This window comes from Phocoena sinus, chromosome 20 (genome assembly GCF_008692025.1).
Source record: "Phocoena sinus isolate mPhoSin1 chromosome 20, mPhoSin1.pri, whole genome shotgun sequence".
In the NCBI taxonomy this organism is placed as follows: domain Eukaryota; kingdom Metazoa; phylum Chordata; class Mammalia; order Artiodactyla; family Phocoenidae; genus Phocoena; species Phocoena sinus.
This window is the reverse complement of record NC_045782.1, coordinates 47,198,171-47,211,709: the sequence shown is the minus strand read 5'-3', so window position 1 is coordinate 47,211,709 and position 13,539 is coordinate 47,198,171.

Sequence of the window (13,539 nt, the reverse complement as noted above, 5' to 3'; positions counted from 1 at the left end):
CATGGAATTGGTCCGGGATCGCCCCCCCAGAACAGTGTGTGTGTGTGGGGTCCTTCAACGTCCCAGGCTCCTGTCCTGCACGGGCTCCCAAGAGGGTGAAGGATGAGGGTGACCAGACTGGGGCTGGGACCAGAAGGGGACTCGCTCTCCGGCTTGGCTCACCCCCAGCCGCTGGGCCAGGGTGGGAGCGGATGCACGGGAGTGGGGTTCTGAGGCCCGCGTAGTCCCCACACTGAACCTAGCGCGCCACAGGGCAGTGCTTCTAGGGAAGAATCCTTGTTAACGCCCTTGGGCGGAGGGAGAAAGAAAAAATACTTTTCCCTAAATTGCAATTAAGCGGGCCGTGGAGGAGTTCGACAGGTCTGGTACGCCCAGCCCGAGGCGGCAGAGAAGGCAGAGGGAGGCCGGATTTTTCTTCCCGCACGGAAAAGGCCCGCCCAAGCGGGTAAGAAAGAGTGAAGCTTGCATTTTTCACGTTTAAAAAAAAAGAATCCAAAATGGAAAATGATTTTAGTGGTCACCCACCCATAAGTCAACTAAAACCAGGGATAATTAAAGTGTGGGTAATTCGGGGGACCATAAATCTTCGGCGCCTCTTCCACTGGAATCGGGAGCCTTTTATGGCTTGTTTTGTTTTATTTCGAGAGAAATGAGGTCCGGGGCTTTGGTGGATGCGGGTCTGCGTCGGGAGCGCCACGCCGGGACGAACGGGTACAAGCGCAGCCAGGATACCGCGAACCTCTCGGCTCGTCCCGGGAAGGTGGAAACCGAAACTGCGCACTTTACCCCAAATAGAGATCTTTCCCGCCCTCGGGGCCCCTGCTCCCCATCCCGGTAACCAGGACTCGGGAAAAGATGGGGAGGCTCTCGGGAGCTGGGTATGTACAGATCCCGACTCTGGGGGGTTGCCTCCTTTTCTTTCCAACCCAAACTCTAATGAGAATATTCGGGGGTGCGCGGGGACTGGGAGGTTTTTACAGCGTGCCCTATTTGAACCCCGACCCCATTCTGCCCCTTTCACCTCGGCCCTTTGTTCTGACTTACGGCGGGGGGGGGGGGCGGTAGAAAATTACACAAAATCACCCCCTGCCCTTTAACCACCGAATCCCTAATTTTCAGTCTCCCCCAAAATGGCAAGGAATATATTTCACTCCATAGGGGATTTTTCCCTACCGGGTGGAGACCAAATTACCAATTTCCCACCTATCTGGCACTCTTCCTTTCCGGAAAAAGTCTCCAAACAAAAACACCCCAAATGCAAACATCACCTAAAGCCCCATTAATCAAGTAAGAAAATGGGGAGAAAGTGAATGTGCATTCTCTCCCTTAAAGTCTCCCTAAATAAAAGCGCGCCCTTTCCTTCAACTCTCTCCAACCTTCCCCTTTGTTGTAAAGACTGTCCCATCCTAAGAACTGGAGCGGGGGGAACTACAGGTTCACATTCAGAAGAGTTCTCCCCAGGAAACGATTCTCCGAGGACTTCTTTTGTTTGAAGTGGTCATGGGGAAGGGGAAGGAGCCCGCTCCAGGCTGGCTACCGGGCCTCCCCAAACCACCCCCAAAAAACAAAGCCTAAGGGTCTCCCCTAACCGGCAAGTCCGGGGCTCGTGGGGCTAACTACAGGACAAGGGGAGCTGCCCGCCCACCCCGGGACCAAGGTCTGGTCTCCCCATACCGAGTTTCCCACGATCCTCCCTCAGTACTGAGCGTCCCGTCTCGAAAATCCCCGGGGTTCCAGAGAGTAGGGGTGGGAGAGACTGCACGAACAAAGCCCCATCGTCCCAGCCCTGGGGCGGAGGAAGGGCGCATGGACTCCTCGGCAAATTAAACGGAACCTGGAGAAAAGGGACAAGCTTTTCCAAAGGGGCATTTGCACCGAGCCCCGAGATGGAGTGAAGGACAGTCCTGTGGCCGAGGCCGCAGGCACATCCTGGGCCAGTGTCCACCCCGCGTTTAGCGTCCCTCCCTGAGCCCTGCAGAAAGACACGTTTGCAGCGAAAGGCTCTTACACACCAGCCGGGTTTATTCGTTCCCTACCCGGAGTGTGCTTTGGGGGAGCGGGAAAAAAGGAAAACGCACGTACCTGGCGGCGCTCCGAGGGCGGCCTCGCGGGCCCGCCGCTGGCGAGGGGGCCCCCAGAAGCCACTCCCCGCCCGGCCGGTCGCCCCACGGCCCGTCCCTCCCTCCCCGGCGACGCGCCCCGCCGAGCCAACTCTCCAGGAAGCGCAAGGAGCTTCCTGTCCGAACGCCGGGTACATCTTCCAGAGCCAAGGCCCGCGTCTCCTCCCTATGCGTGGACGCGCAGAGGAACCCCGCGGGCCGGCAGTCCCGGAGAAGGGCTCGGAGGCCGAGGGGCGGCGCGTTCCGCCGCTGGGCTGCGGCTCCGGCTGCAGGTCCAGACCTGGGCCCGGGCGCGTCCTGCTCGGCCCGGGATCCTGCCTTCCCACGTTCCCGGCCGAGCAGCGGAGACGGACGCGAAGCCCTCGGGGAAGACGAGGAAACAGCGGCGGCCGTGGTCCGGGCAGAAGCCCCGGGGCGGGAGGGGTGCTAGGCGGAGGGGCGGGCGGGCTCCAGTCGCCCAGCGCCCCACGGCCACCGCCCTCCAGGGGCGCCCGGCCCCGCCCCCGAGGACAGGCCCCGCCCCCGACGCCCCGCCTCCGCCCGGACTGGAGTCCTCCCTCTCGAACACCCGCACTCTCACCCTCCCCTCGTTAAACCCCTCGCCTCTACCCCGGACCTAGAGCCCCGCGGTCCTACCCCGCCCGCGCGGCTCCGTACCCCCGCCCCTTCCTCGCTGCTCTCCCAACTCCCCGCTGTCTTTTACCCCTCCCCCACTCGCTCTCCTCCCTCCCTCCCCTCAGTCCGGCCCCCATTCCGCGACCCCGCCCCCTCCTGTGCGTGTCTTCCCCGCTACCCGCGCCTCCGCCCCGGCTTTCTTTCTCCCCTCCCACCCCGCCCCTTTCTCGCCTTTCCCCTCATTCTAAGCCCTGCCCAATCGCCGCCCGCCGCCGCCGCTTCCTTTGTCTAGGCCGCAGCCGCAGGCCAATGGGAGCTCGCAGAGTCGCGGGCGGTGCGCATCTGGGCCAATGGGCGGGTCGGGCGGGCCGAGAGGGAAGACAGCGCAGCTCAGGAGTCGTGCGCTGGCGGGCGCCTTCGGGCGGGCGTGCTCACGCGGACCACACGGTCTTGACAAGCGGGTGACTCATCGCCCCAGCCCCCCGCGCTTTCTACCCTGTCGGAAACGGTCCTCCGCTGTCCGGAAAAACGCCCCGGAGTGTGGAGGGGGTGGGGATGACACCTCGTGGCGGCGGCGGAGTGGGACCCCAGGGACCCTGGGGATTTGGTTAAGAAGCGCCCGTCGCGTCCAGCGCCTGGGGCCGCCCCGCGCATCTCTCCGGGGACTTGCAGAGAAATGCAGCACTCCGGAAGGATGCCCTGGGAGCGTTCCGGAGCCCCGGAGGGAGGCGCTGCTCAGGGGCGTCTTCGCCCCGAACAGTCTCTTGGGATGGGATTGGGGCCCAGGAGCCAGTCCTTGCCGCACTTATTGCCTGGTGACTGTCTCAGGGTCACCCCAAATGAGGAGTGGCCCCCTGTCCCCCTGGGCTGAGTCATACTGAGGGGGAAAAGCCGGCCTCCAGGCTCTGAGATATGGAGCCTCCACGGCTGGGGCTGCACTTCTGCTGCTCTTTGCACCCTGCCCAGAGGTGCCTTCACCTCAGCCTTGTGGAGATGAGCAGGGTTCTGACCCTTTAATTCATTGCTGCCTCCCCAGGAAGAGGGACGGTGATAAATCCTCTTTTGGACCCCAAATTGCTAGTTCGCGTCTTTTCACAAAAAGCAGGTTGGCTTGCTTCTAGAGGAGAATTTGTGCCCACCCCAGTCCTGCACTTTCCTTAAAAGCAGCAGACAGGGTCCGTCTTATTACATGAGGAGGAGGAACCACAGCACGTGGTCCCAGGCCTAGGGAGGGCCGCTTACAAACTTTCATTGGTTTCCAAACCTCCACTCAAAGTTTGATCACAAATAAAGTAGAAACCCTAGCAAAACTGTCAGTGGAAGCACTGGACATAAAGATGAGGGAAGGACCTCCCTGCAGGACCCTGTCCATCCAGGGGTGAGCTGAACCTTGTACGTGAGTAAGGTGCCAATGGCAGAGGGACCTGCCATGTTACACACGTCGTGGGACCTACCGGGTTTGGCCTGAGGATTCTCGGTGTCCACGTCACTGGAGCTGCTGCCACCGAAGTCACGATCCAATTCCCCATTGCTAAAGCCACTAGACAGTAACCTCCAAGGCTCCACCTTGGGGTTACTCCCTACAGGCAGGGGTCATGGGGATCCTGAGCTAGGCCCCAGGAGGCCAGCAGCAGCCAGGTGGGAGCAGGTATCCCCTCCCAGCAGCCTGCCCTGGTCCAGGCCAGGTTGTAGCCCCCAGCCCCCATCAACAGGTCCTTGGAAATTCTGCTCCCAGGGACTAAGCGTCCAAGGCCTGAGAACTGGACAGGTTTAGATGCCTCAAAGAGATTAAATCAAGTTGATGAGCCAGGTGTTTCCTAACAGCCTATACTCCCACCCTCAATGCCTGGAAATGACAGAAAAATTTAAAGACCCACTATAACCAGGAGAACAAGAAGGGTGCCCTTGGGGAGCAGAAATCCTGAGGAATCCTGAGGGTGGAGGGTTGTTGCTCTGGCTCGAGGGGAGAAACTGTTGGCAGGTGATGGTGGCTCGTAGGCAGCAGCTGAAGGGCCCTAGGCGACTGTCAGGGTGATGCACAGGGGTGTCCAGGGTCAGCCCCACCCTGGCTGTGCCAATCAGCAGGCAGTGGACAGAGGGGAAATCCCACAAATGAACAACACCTAGAAGAGCAGGGAGCCCCATGTCCCCAGAGCGGTCACTGATGCCCCCAGCAGTCGGCTGGACCCTCCACAGTCTCAAGGCCACTGACCACTTGTTGATGGACAAATAGGAAACCTTGCATACGAAGAGGAAGCAGCACCAAACACCACGCATGAAGGACTTCGCATGAGGCAGGGCCAAGATTGCAGCTGTCCGCCCCGCTTCCTCCCAAATTCCTTCCCATGTACTAATGGGAAGCCACTGGTCCAAGGAGGATGAGGGAGCCCCGAAGCAGACGTGAACCCACCCGCATCCACTCTCAGAGCCACGAGTGTGAGCATCAGTGACTGTTGCTTAAGCCGCGCAACTTTGGAGTGGTTTGTTATGCAGCATTGTTGTGGCAACAGCTGACTAATACGCCCAGCCTAACTAATGCAGAAACGTGTACCCAGGGAGCCGATGTGACAAAACCCTAAAATATGTGGCGTTAGCTTAGTGGTTGGCTTGTGGATGGCAGGGAAACGGATATGGTGAGCTGGAAATAATAACATGCTTCCCTTGTTATGCCATGGCTAAACATTTGGGAAAACTGGGGAGGTGATTGGAAAGAGCCAGAATGTAAGTGAAAAAAAAAAATTAAAAAGATACTTACCAAAAGTCAACTAGATATCTAGGACATAAAAAAATTTGGACACTGAAATAAAAACTACTCAATAGGTGGGCTGAAAGGTAGAATGGACACAGCTGAGTGGTAAACTAGTGAGCTGGAAGGTCAAGCTGTGGAATTCTCCAGAGCACAGAGTCAGAGACAAAAAGTTATAATGTAGGAAGGAAACGTTAAGAAACATGGGACATAAGCCCACAGTTTTCTGTATTCAGTTATTGAAAAGGAATTCCGAAGGACAGAGACAAGAAGGAAAGGAATGATTCAGGAAAGAATACTCAGGAACAGCCCTGGGCTGAAGAGGACACAGGAGGACATTTTAGAACACAGCAGAGAGAGGTATCAAAGAAAAGCTCCCAGTGGGGAAAAAACACCTTACCTGCAAAAAAAAAAAAAAAAGAAGAAAAAGAAAAGCCTGACATCAGATAACTTCTGTTTCCAAGCAATGGAGGGGTACTTTCACAGTTCGGAGGGAAAATGATTTGAGCCTGTAATTCTCCGCCAGGCCTAACAGCCATTCAGTTGGGAGGGAAAACAAACACTTTTTTGGGTCGTGCCAAGTGTTAAGAGAGTTTATTTCCAACAAATACCATCTAAAATAATTACTAGCTTATAGACTCTAGCAAAACGAAAAATAAATCCGAGAGGAAGGCACAGGCTCCGGGAGCCAGTGAAACTATTTTTATCAGGGGACGCAGGCTGGAAAATACACTCAACAGTCTGGGAGGAAAATCCAAATGATCTCATCCTGGGCAGTGGAGGGAAGAGGAGGGAGAGAAATAAAACTGAAAAATGGTGTGTCTTGTTCATGGGGACAGGCATGGGTGGGGAAAGCTAAGTTCAGATATGCATGTTAAAAATTTTAAGTAACTACTAGATAAATAGAAATATAAAGTAAAACTTCTGAACCATAAGAAGGAAAAATTGGAAGGAAGACATCTTGACTTATCTAACAAGAGCAGGATATGGGGGCAGAGGGCATAGGAACAGCAGGAAACATGTAACGAAAACCTGAAACCAGGTCACAGGAATAGGTTTAAGTATATCAGTAATCACGATAAATACTAATAAGTTAAAAGTCTTGCATTAAAAGACAGAGACACTTGGAATAGATTAAAATTTGACATCTAGAGGGTGCTGTCAATGAGGCTGACCCCCAACAATGACTGGTCTGGGCCAGGGGTCCCTAATCTGGGCTCATGGACAGAGTCTGGGGGCGTCCATGACCTTGGATAGAACCACATTATCACCCCTTTCTTTTCTCTAATCTCTACAATTTGGCATTTCCTTCTATCATGAATCCATGGCTCAACTGAAATGACAGTTATTTTCAAATCACACTGCAATGATTCCAGGTATCTTAAAGTACTGTTTCTGTCATCAGTACTTCAAATTTTTGGTAGTTATTTAATGTGTTAACGAGGAAGCACAAATATCACAATTTTTGTGATACAGTAATACATGTGTACAAAACATACACAAGTCATGTAAAGACTTTGATTGTTGTCTTATCATATAGTTGGTTTCCTTTATAATCCTATGCATTTTACATATTTAAAAACCTTATTCTAGGGACTTCCCTGGTGGCGCAGTGGTTAGGACTCTGCACTCCCAATGCAGGGGGCCCGGGTTTGATCGCTGGTCAGGGAACTAGATCCCACATGCATGCCGCAACTAAGAGTTCTCATGCCACAACTGAGGAGCCTGCATGCTGCAACTAAGGGGCCCGCCTGCAGCAACTAAGACCCAGTACAACTAAATAAACAAATAGATATTAAAAAAAACACCCCTTATTCAAAGAAGGGGTCCATAGACTTCACCAGGTGCCAGGAAGGGCCCAGGCCCATCATGGTGATTCCACTGCTGAAGCTAGAGCCGGGCTGGGGGGGCGGGGGGGACACAGTACGTGCAAGGGGACGTGTGCTAGGACTCCAGGGCAAGCTCCTGGTTTTTTTGTTTGTTTGTTTTTTTGCGGTACGCGGGCCTCTCACTGTTGTGGCCTTTCCTGTTGCGGAGCACAGGCTCCGGATGCGCAGGCTCAGCGGCCATGGCTCACAGGCCCAGCTGCTCCGTGGCACGTGGGATCTTCCCGGACCGGGGCATGAACCTGTGTCCCCTGCATCGGCAGGCGGACTCTCAACCACTGCACCACCAGGGAAGCCCAAGCTCCTGGTTTTTGCACGCGCTGCAGGAGGAGATGCCTTGGTCTTCCCCGGATCCTGTCCGACCTGGGCAGGAAGCCTGCAACTCCAGGCACCTCGCCCAGGCCAAGACCAGAACCGATGCCTCCCCATTTCCCTGAGTTGGAGCAGGGCCCTGGTTCTGGGAGACACTTTTGGATTCTGAGTTGCCAAGTCCGGCACTTGCCCACCTCTGTCCTGCAAAACATTCAACTCCATTACTGTCGATTCCAGTTTGAGGCAGTGTTTCTGCTACCAGCACACCCACCCAAAAGAAAACACCACAGAAAAAGGGGAAAAGGTGACACCAGGGGAAGCTTCTGTTTCTTGGTCTGGGTGTTGATTGCACAAGTGTGTTCATTATTCCAGAATCCGTAGGGCTGCACATTTAACGTAGGTGCATTTTTACATACGTGTATGTAAAGTGGCGTGCTGTATCAGTGGCGATGGTTGCACAGCCGTGTGAATGTTCTGAATGTCACTGCATTGCATACTTTAAAATGGTTACAATGATAAATTTTGTATGTATATTTTACCACAACAAAAAGCAAACAAAATTTGTAGGATTACAAAAGACATGCTATATCAGGCAATGCTAAGAAAAAAAGAGCAGACGAAAAGAACTTAAGGCATAAAGCATTTAAAGAGACCCTCCCCCCAAAAAACACCCCACTGTATTTCATTTGCAGCCATCACAGAGATATATGGCCCTCTGTAGTAGCTGTTTCTGTAGCCTCAGTTGCAGAGACCAGACAACAGATAATGAGCGGCACAAGGAGAGTTTGTCTCAAGCAGGAAAAAGTATAGAAGGTGGAGTCCAAGATTAATACAGCTGTTGGAGGAACTCATCAGAGATTTAGAGTCTGGCTTTTGCTGGCATCTGGCTTTTGTCCTCATGGTTGCAAGACGGCTGCTGCACCTCTAGTTATGTCCTATTTCAAAAAAATGAAGGGGGAAGGGCCAAGGGATAAAGCCTAAGCCTTATCTCCACAAATCTGCTCCTTCATTTTTAGGAAGAGAAGTCCTCAGAGATTTCCGCCTACATCTCCTCGGCCGGGACTAGGTCATATGGTCACCCTTTGTCTTCCAGCGAGACCAGGAATCTGGGTACTTCCTTTCAATAGAGTAGAGGAAGGCAAAAGAGAAGGGGTTGGAGTAGGTAACGAACCTCTTTCTATAGCCTGTCACACCAATTGTGAACTGCAATGGACCAACCAACATATATCTTCAGAATATACAGAGCAAAAAATGACAACCTGCCTATGTTAACAAATCCACATTTAGTAGAAGACCTTAACACATCAGTTTCAGAAGATGAGAGACCGAGTGGACAAAAAACAAACAAGGATATAGCAGATTCCAAAAGCACAATTAACAAACTTGATCCAACAGATCCATATAGTAGAACCTTGTAATCAATGAACAGAGACTCTATTATTTTCATACATGTGGACCAATCACAAAAAGTTGACTATTCACTTGGCGACAGAAATCTGATAGATTAACAGAGCAAAAAGCATACAATTCACATTCCTTGACTGCAATGAAATCATTTAGAAATCAAGAGGAAGAAGATAACATAAAAATTAGTCATTTGCTCATTTAAGGACACCCTTCTAAGTAACTCTTGGCCAAAGAAGGAAATCAGGGGCTTCCCTGGTGGTGCAGTGGATAAGACTCCGCATTCCCAATGCAGGGGGCCCAGGTTTGATCCCTGGTCAGGGAACTAGATCCCACACGCATGCCACAACTAAGGAGTCCGCCTGCTGCAACAGGCCAGGTGCAACCAAATAAATAAATAAATAAATAAATAATTTTTTTTAAAAAAAGAAGGAAATCAAAACAGAAATTGCCAACTGTTTATAAATGAGGAAACAATGAGAATACTGTATCTGAAAACCTGTGGGGGGACTTCCTTGGTGACGTAATGGTTGAGAATCCACCTGCCAATGCAGAGGTATTGGGTTCAATCCCTGGCCCGGGAAGATCCCACATGCCATGGAGCAACTAAGCCCGCGAGCCACAATTACTGAGCCCATGCACCACAACTACTGAAGCCTGTGCACCTAGAGCCTGTGCTCCGCAACAAGAGAAGCCACTGCAATGAGAAGCCCACGCACCACGAGGAAGAGTAGCCCCCGCTCGCCACAACTAGAGAAAGCCCACGTGCAGCAACAAAGACCCAACACAGCCAAAAATAATTTAATTAATTTTTTAAAAAGAAATTTAAAAAAAGAAAACTCATGAGATATCCCAAAGTGAGAATTGAAAATGTATACCATTAAGTACATTTATTGGAAATCAAGAAAAATTGAAGAGGAACAAACCGAGCTTTCAACTGGTGAAGTTTGTGAACAAAATGACAAATCCCAACGTTTTAGTCAGAATTTTTCTGTCTGTTCATAAAGGAAGTTAGATACAGATTTCTTTTCATGCTTCCACTTTGGGTCTGTAGAAGAGCTGGGAAGTATCCTGTCTTATTCTATGCTTTGGAGGCATTTACATACGTGGTGATTGTCTGCTCCTTGAGAATTTGGTAAGCCTTGCCTTACGACCATCTGGGCCTGGTCACATTTTAATGGACTGATTCTTGACCACCTTTCCAACTTCCAATGGTTGTTTCTACTTCTTCTTGAGTCAATTTTAGCTTTTTTTTCCCCTAGAAAATAATCTAATCTAGATTTCTTTCTATTTTGTTGGTGCAGAGGTATACTTAGCATTATCATAATTTAAAAAAAATTCTGGGGACTTCCCTGGAGGTTCAGTGGTTAGGACTCCACACTTTCACTGTCGAGGGCCTGGGTTCAATCCCTGGTCAGGGAACTAAGATCCCACAAGCGGAGTGGTGTGGCAAATAATAATAATAATAAAATAAAATAAATGCTGCACTTGTATTTTTGGTTGCTTTTCTTACTCTGTGTGTGTGTATGCACACTCTTGATTTCTCTTCTTCCCACTAGCTCAAGAGGTGACCTCACTCCATCAATTATATCTTCCCTGTCATATAGGCTATATCCTGTCATCTCTTTCTTTCTCAACTGGCTTTTTATCTTCAGTGTGTAAACGTGCTCAAATTCCTCTCATCCTAAAAGTAAACTTCATCATCAACAACAAACCAGCCAACCAAAACCCCTCCTTTAACACTGAACGCCCTTCAGCTGATGCTCTTTCGCTCTCTTCCCGGCAAAACATCTGGCAAGGGTTCTCTACGCCAGTGCTTCGTTTTGTTTTGTTTTGTTTTCCCAATCCTATGCAGACTAATACTTCTGTAAAATATAATAAAATGAATTACTAGAAAAATGAAATTAAAACCCCAAAGTCATCCAAAAGGCAGGCCCTAATTTTTTATTATTGGATTCAACAGACATAAATTATTGTCCAACTGCTATAAATGTTGCTAAACGCTCCCTCTCGATTTCTGTACTTATCTCAACGTGGATGCAGCCCACATGGGGCCCTGGTTTGTGGCCACACGTGGAGGGTGCTGCCCACTCAGCAGCCACCCACAGGCTCTCGGGTCCACCACCATCTGGCTTCTGCTTCCGCCCTCCTTGCTCAGGCAAAAGTCTCCGAATACTTCCTGTGGCTTCTCAGCCCTTATCTCCCCGGACAACCCCCTGTCCATTTGGGCTCCCTTTCTTCACGAACTGTTCTCTCCTGTCTCCCCAGCTTGATGTCCTTCATGGGTCCTTCTTCCTCCGCGCACCCTTTGAAATGTGGTGCCATGGACCCATTTCTTCTCTCTCTCCGCACGCTTTTTCTGGATCTTCACATTGTAGGTTGCATTTTTGACCACACCTATGAGCTGAGAATTCCCAAATTTGTACTCCCGCCACTTTCACTACCACCTGGTCTGTTGGTCACCTCCACTCGGATGTTCACAGCACCTCATGGTCAGCATGGCTGCATCGTTAGAATTCTTGGGCCTAACTTGGAAAGATGTAGGTTGGTTGACAGACAGGAGCAGAGAGCTGTACACCCAGGCTTCCAACAGAACAGGAAGCAGGGGTGTTCCTGAAATCCAAGTAGCAGGAACCTGTGGGTCTTCTGCTTGGGCTTCATCACAGGATGTATCATCTGTTTTCCAGCTACTAGCGCTGCATAACAAACAGTCCTCAACTCAGCAGCTAAACCCACCATTTCATGATGCCCACACATTCTGTGAGTTAGGAACTTGGACTGGACACAGTGGGGATGGCTTGTCTCTGTTCCACGATGTCTCAGGCCAGCTGAGAAAATAGCTGGGCATGACTTGAAGGGCCTGGAGACTGGAATCATCTGGAGACACCTTCAGTCACACGTCTGGTGGTTGATGCCCACTGTTGGCTGTGGTCTCTCCTTATGGCCTGGGCTTCCTCACAGCATGGCTGCCTCAGGGGTGTCAGACTTCCTACATCCTAGCTCAGGGCTCCAAAAGCTAGTATCCCAAGAGAACTGGGTAGAAGCACAAGGCTTTTCTGAATGAGCAAAGGCTGTCTGCAGAGTCAGCCCTGATTGGGGGCAAAGGGACAGAGACCCATGGAAGGAGTATCAGAGAATTTGTGAACATGCTGTTTTTTTTCAAACCAACACATGAGGGAAATGTCCAAATTTCAGTCATTGCACAAGAGTCAAAATTCCAGGGAGTAAGAGTCTAACTGCTGAGATTTAGTCCATGTGCAGAAGGATCCCCAGGAGAGTTCGTGTAAAATTCATTTAAAATTTCGTCTATGAATTTGGGGTGGGATCCGGGAAGCTTATGTAACATGCTCCCTTAGTGATTTTGATGACGATTCCCAGAGGAACCTCACTTTGAGAAACATCAGCGTCTTCTGTTTTTTCCCAATCCATGAGTGGTCAAGATTGCCACACCAACCCCTCATGCAGTGCTGGACAAATGAGTGATTGAAGGGTGGCCCCCAGAACCTGGTTGGGTAGGGTGGACTGATGAGTGGAGTGTGAACAAGGGGTCCATGAGAGTACAGAGCATAGGTGTGAGATGGGAGACATGGGAGCTGGGGCAGAGGGCCGTTGGTCCTTGGCTACTGGACTTGCTTCCTGGTTGTCTTTGTGAATTAACCTCACCTACCTCTCCTCCTAGCCTGTGAGCCAAGGGCAGGTTTCTGGACCCCAGCTCTAGCCCAGTGCCTTCTCATAGCACATTCTAGAGAATATGAGTGGACTGGAATGGTGACCTGTGACTTAATGGAGGTTGAGGTCTTGTGAAGACATTTTTCTTTTCTGCAGACCCTGAAGCTCTCATGGTTCTGTCTGAGTGCGAATCAGAATCGACTTGGGAACTTGCTGACACACAGAGTCCAGATCTTTGGAGATTCCAGCCTAGGGGCTCTGGAGGATGGGGAACCAGCCCTTTTTTCTAAACATTTATAATTTTATTTAAGTGTATGCAAATATATGTAATAAATGCAGCAATATATATTTAGCAATCATATAAAATCACATTATATTATTATATATAATATTATACTATACATAAACATTATATGTACAAACAAAAAATCAGGATTTTTCTTGGTTAAGCTTTTTATTTTGAAATAATTATAGATTCATATGCAGTTGTCAGAAATAACACACAGAAGGATCCAACATACCCTTCACCCGGTTTCCTCCCATGGTACATCTTGCAAAATTATACTACAATATCACAACCAGGATTTTGGCTTCAATACAGTCAAGATACAGAACATTCCATCACGATAAGGATCCCCTAGTTGCCTTTTTATTTATTTATTTTTGGCTGTGTTGGGTCTTCGTTTCTGTGCATGGGCTTTCTCTAGTTGTGGCGAGCAGGGGCCACTCTTCATCACGGTGCGCGGGCCTCTCACTGTCGCGGCCTCTCTTGTTGTGGAGCACAGGC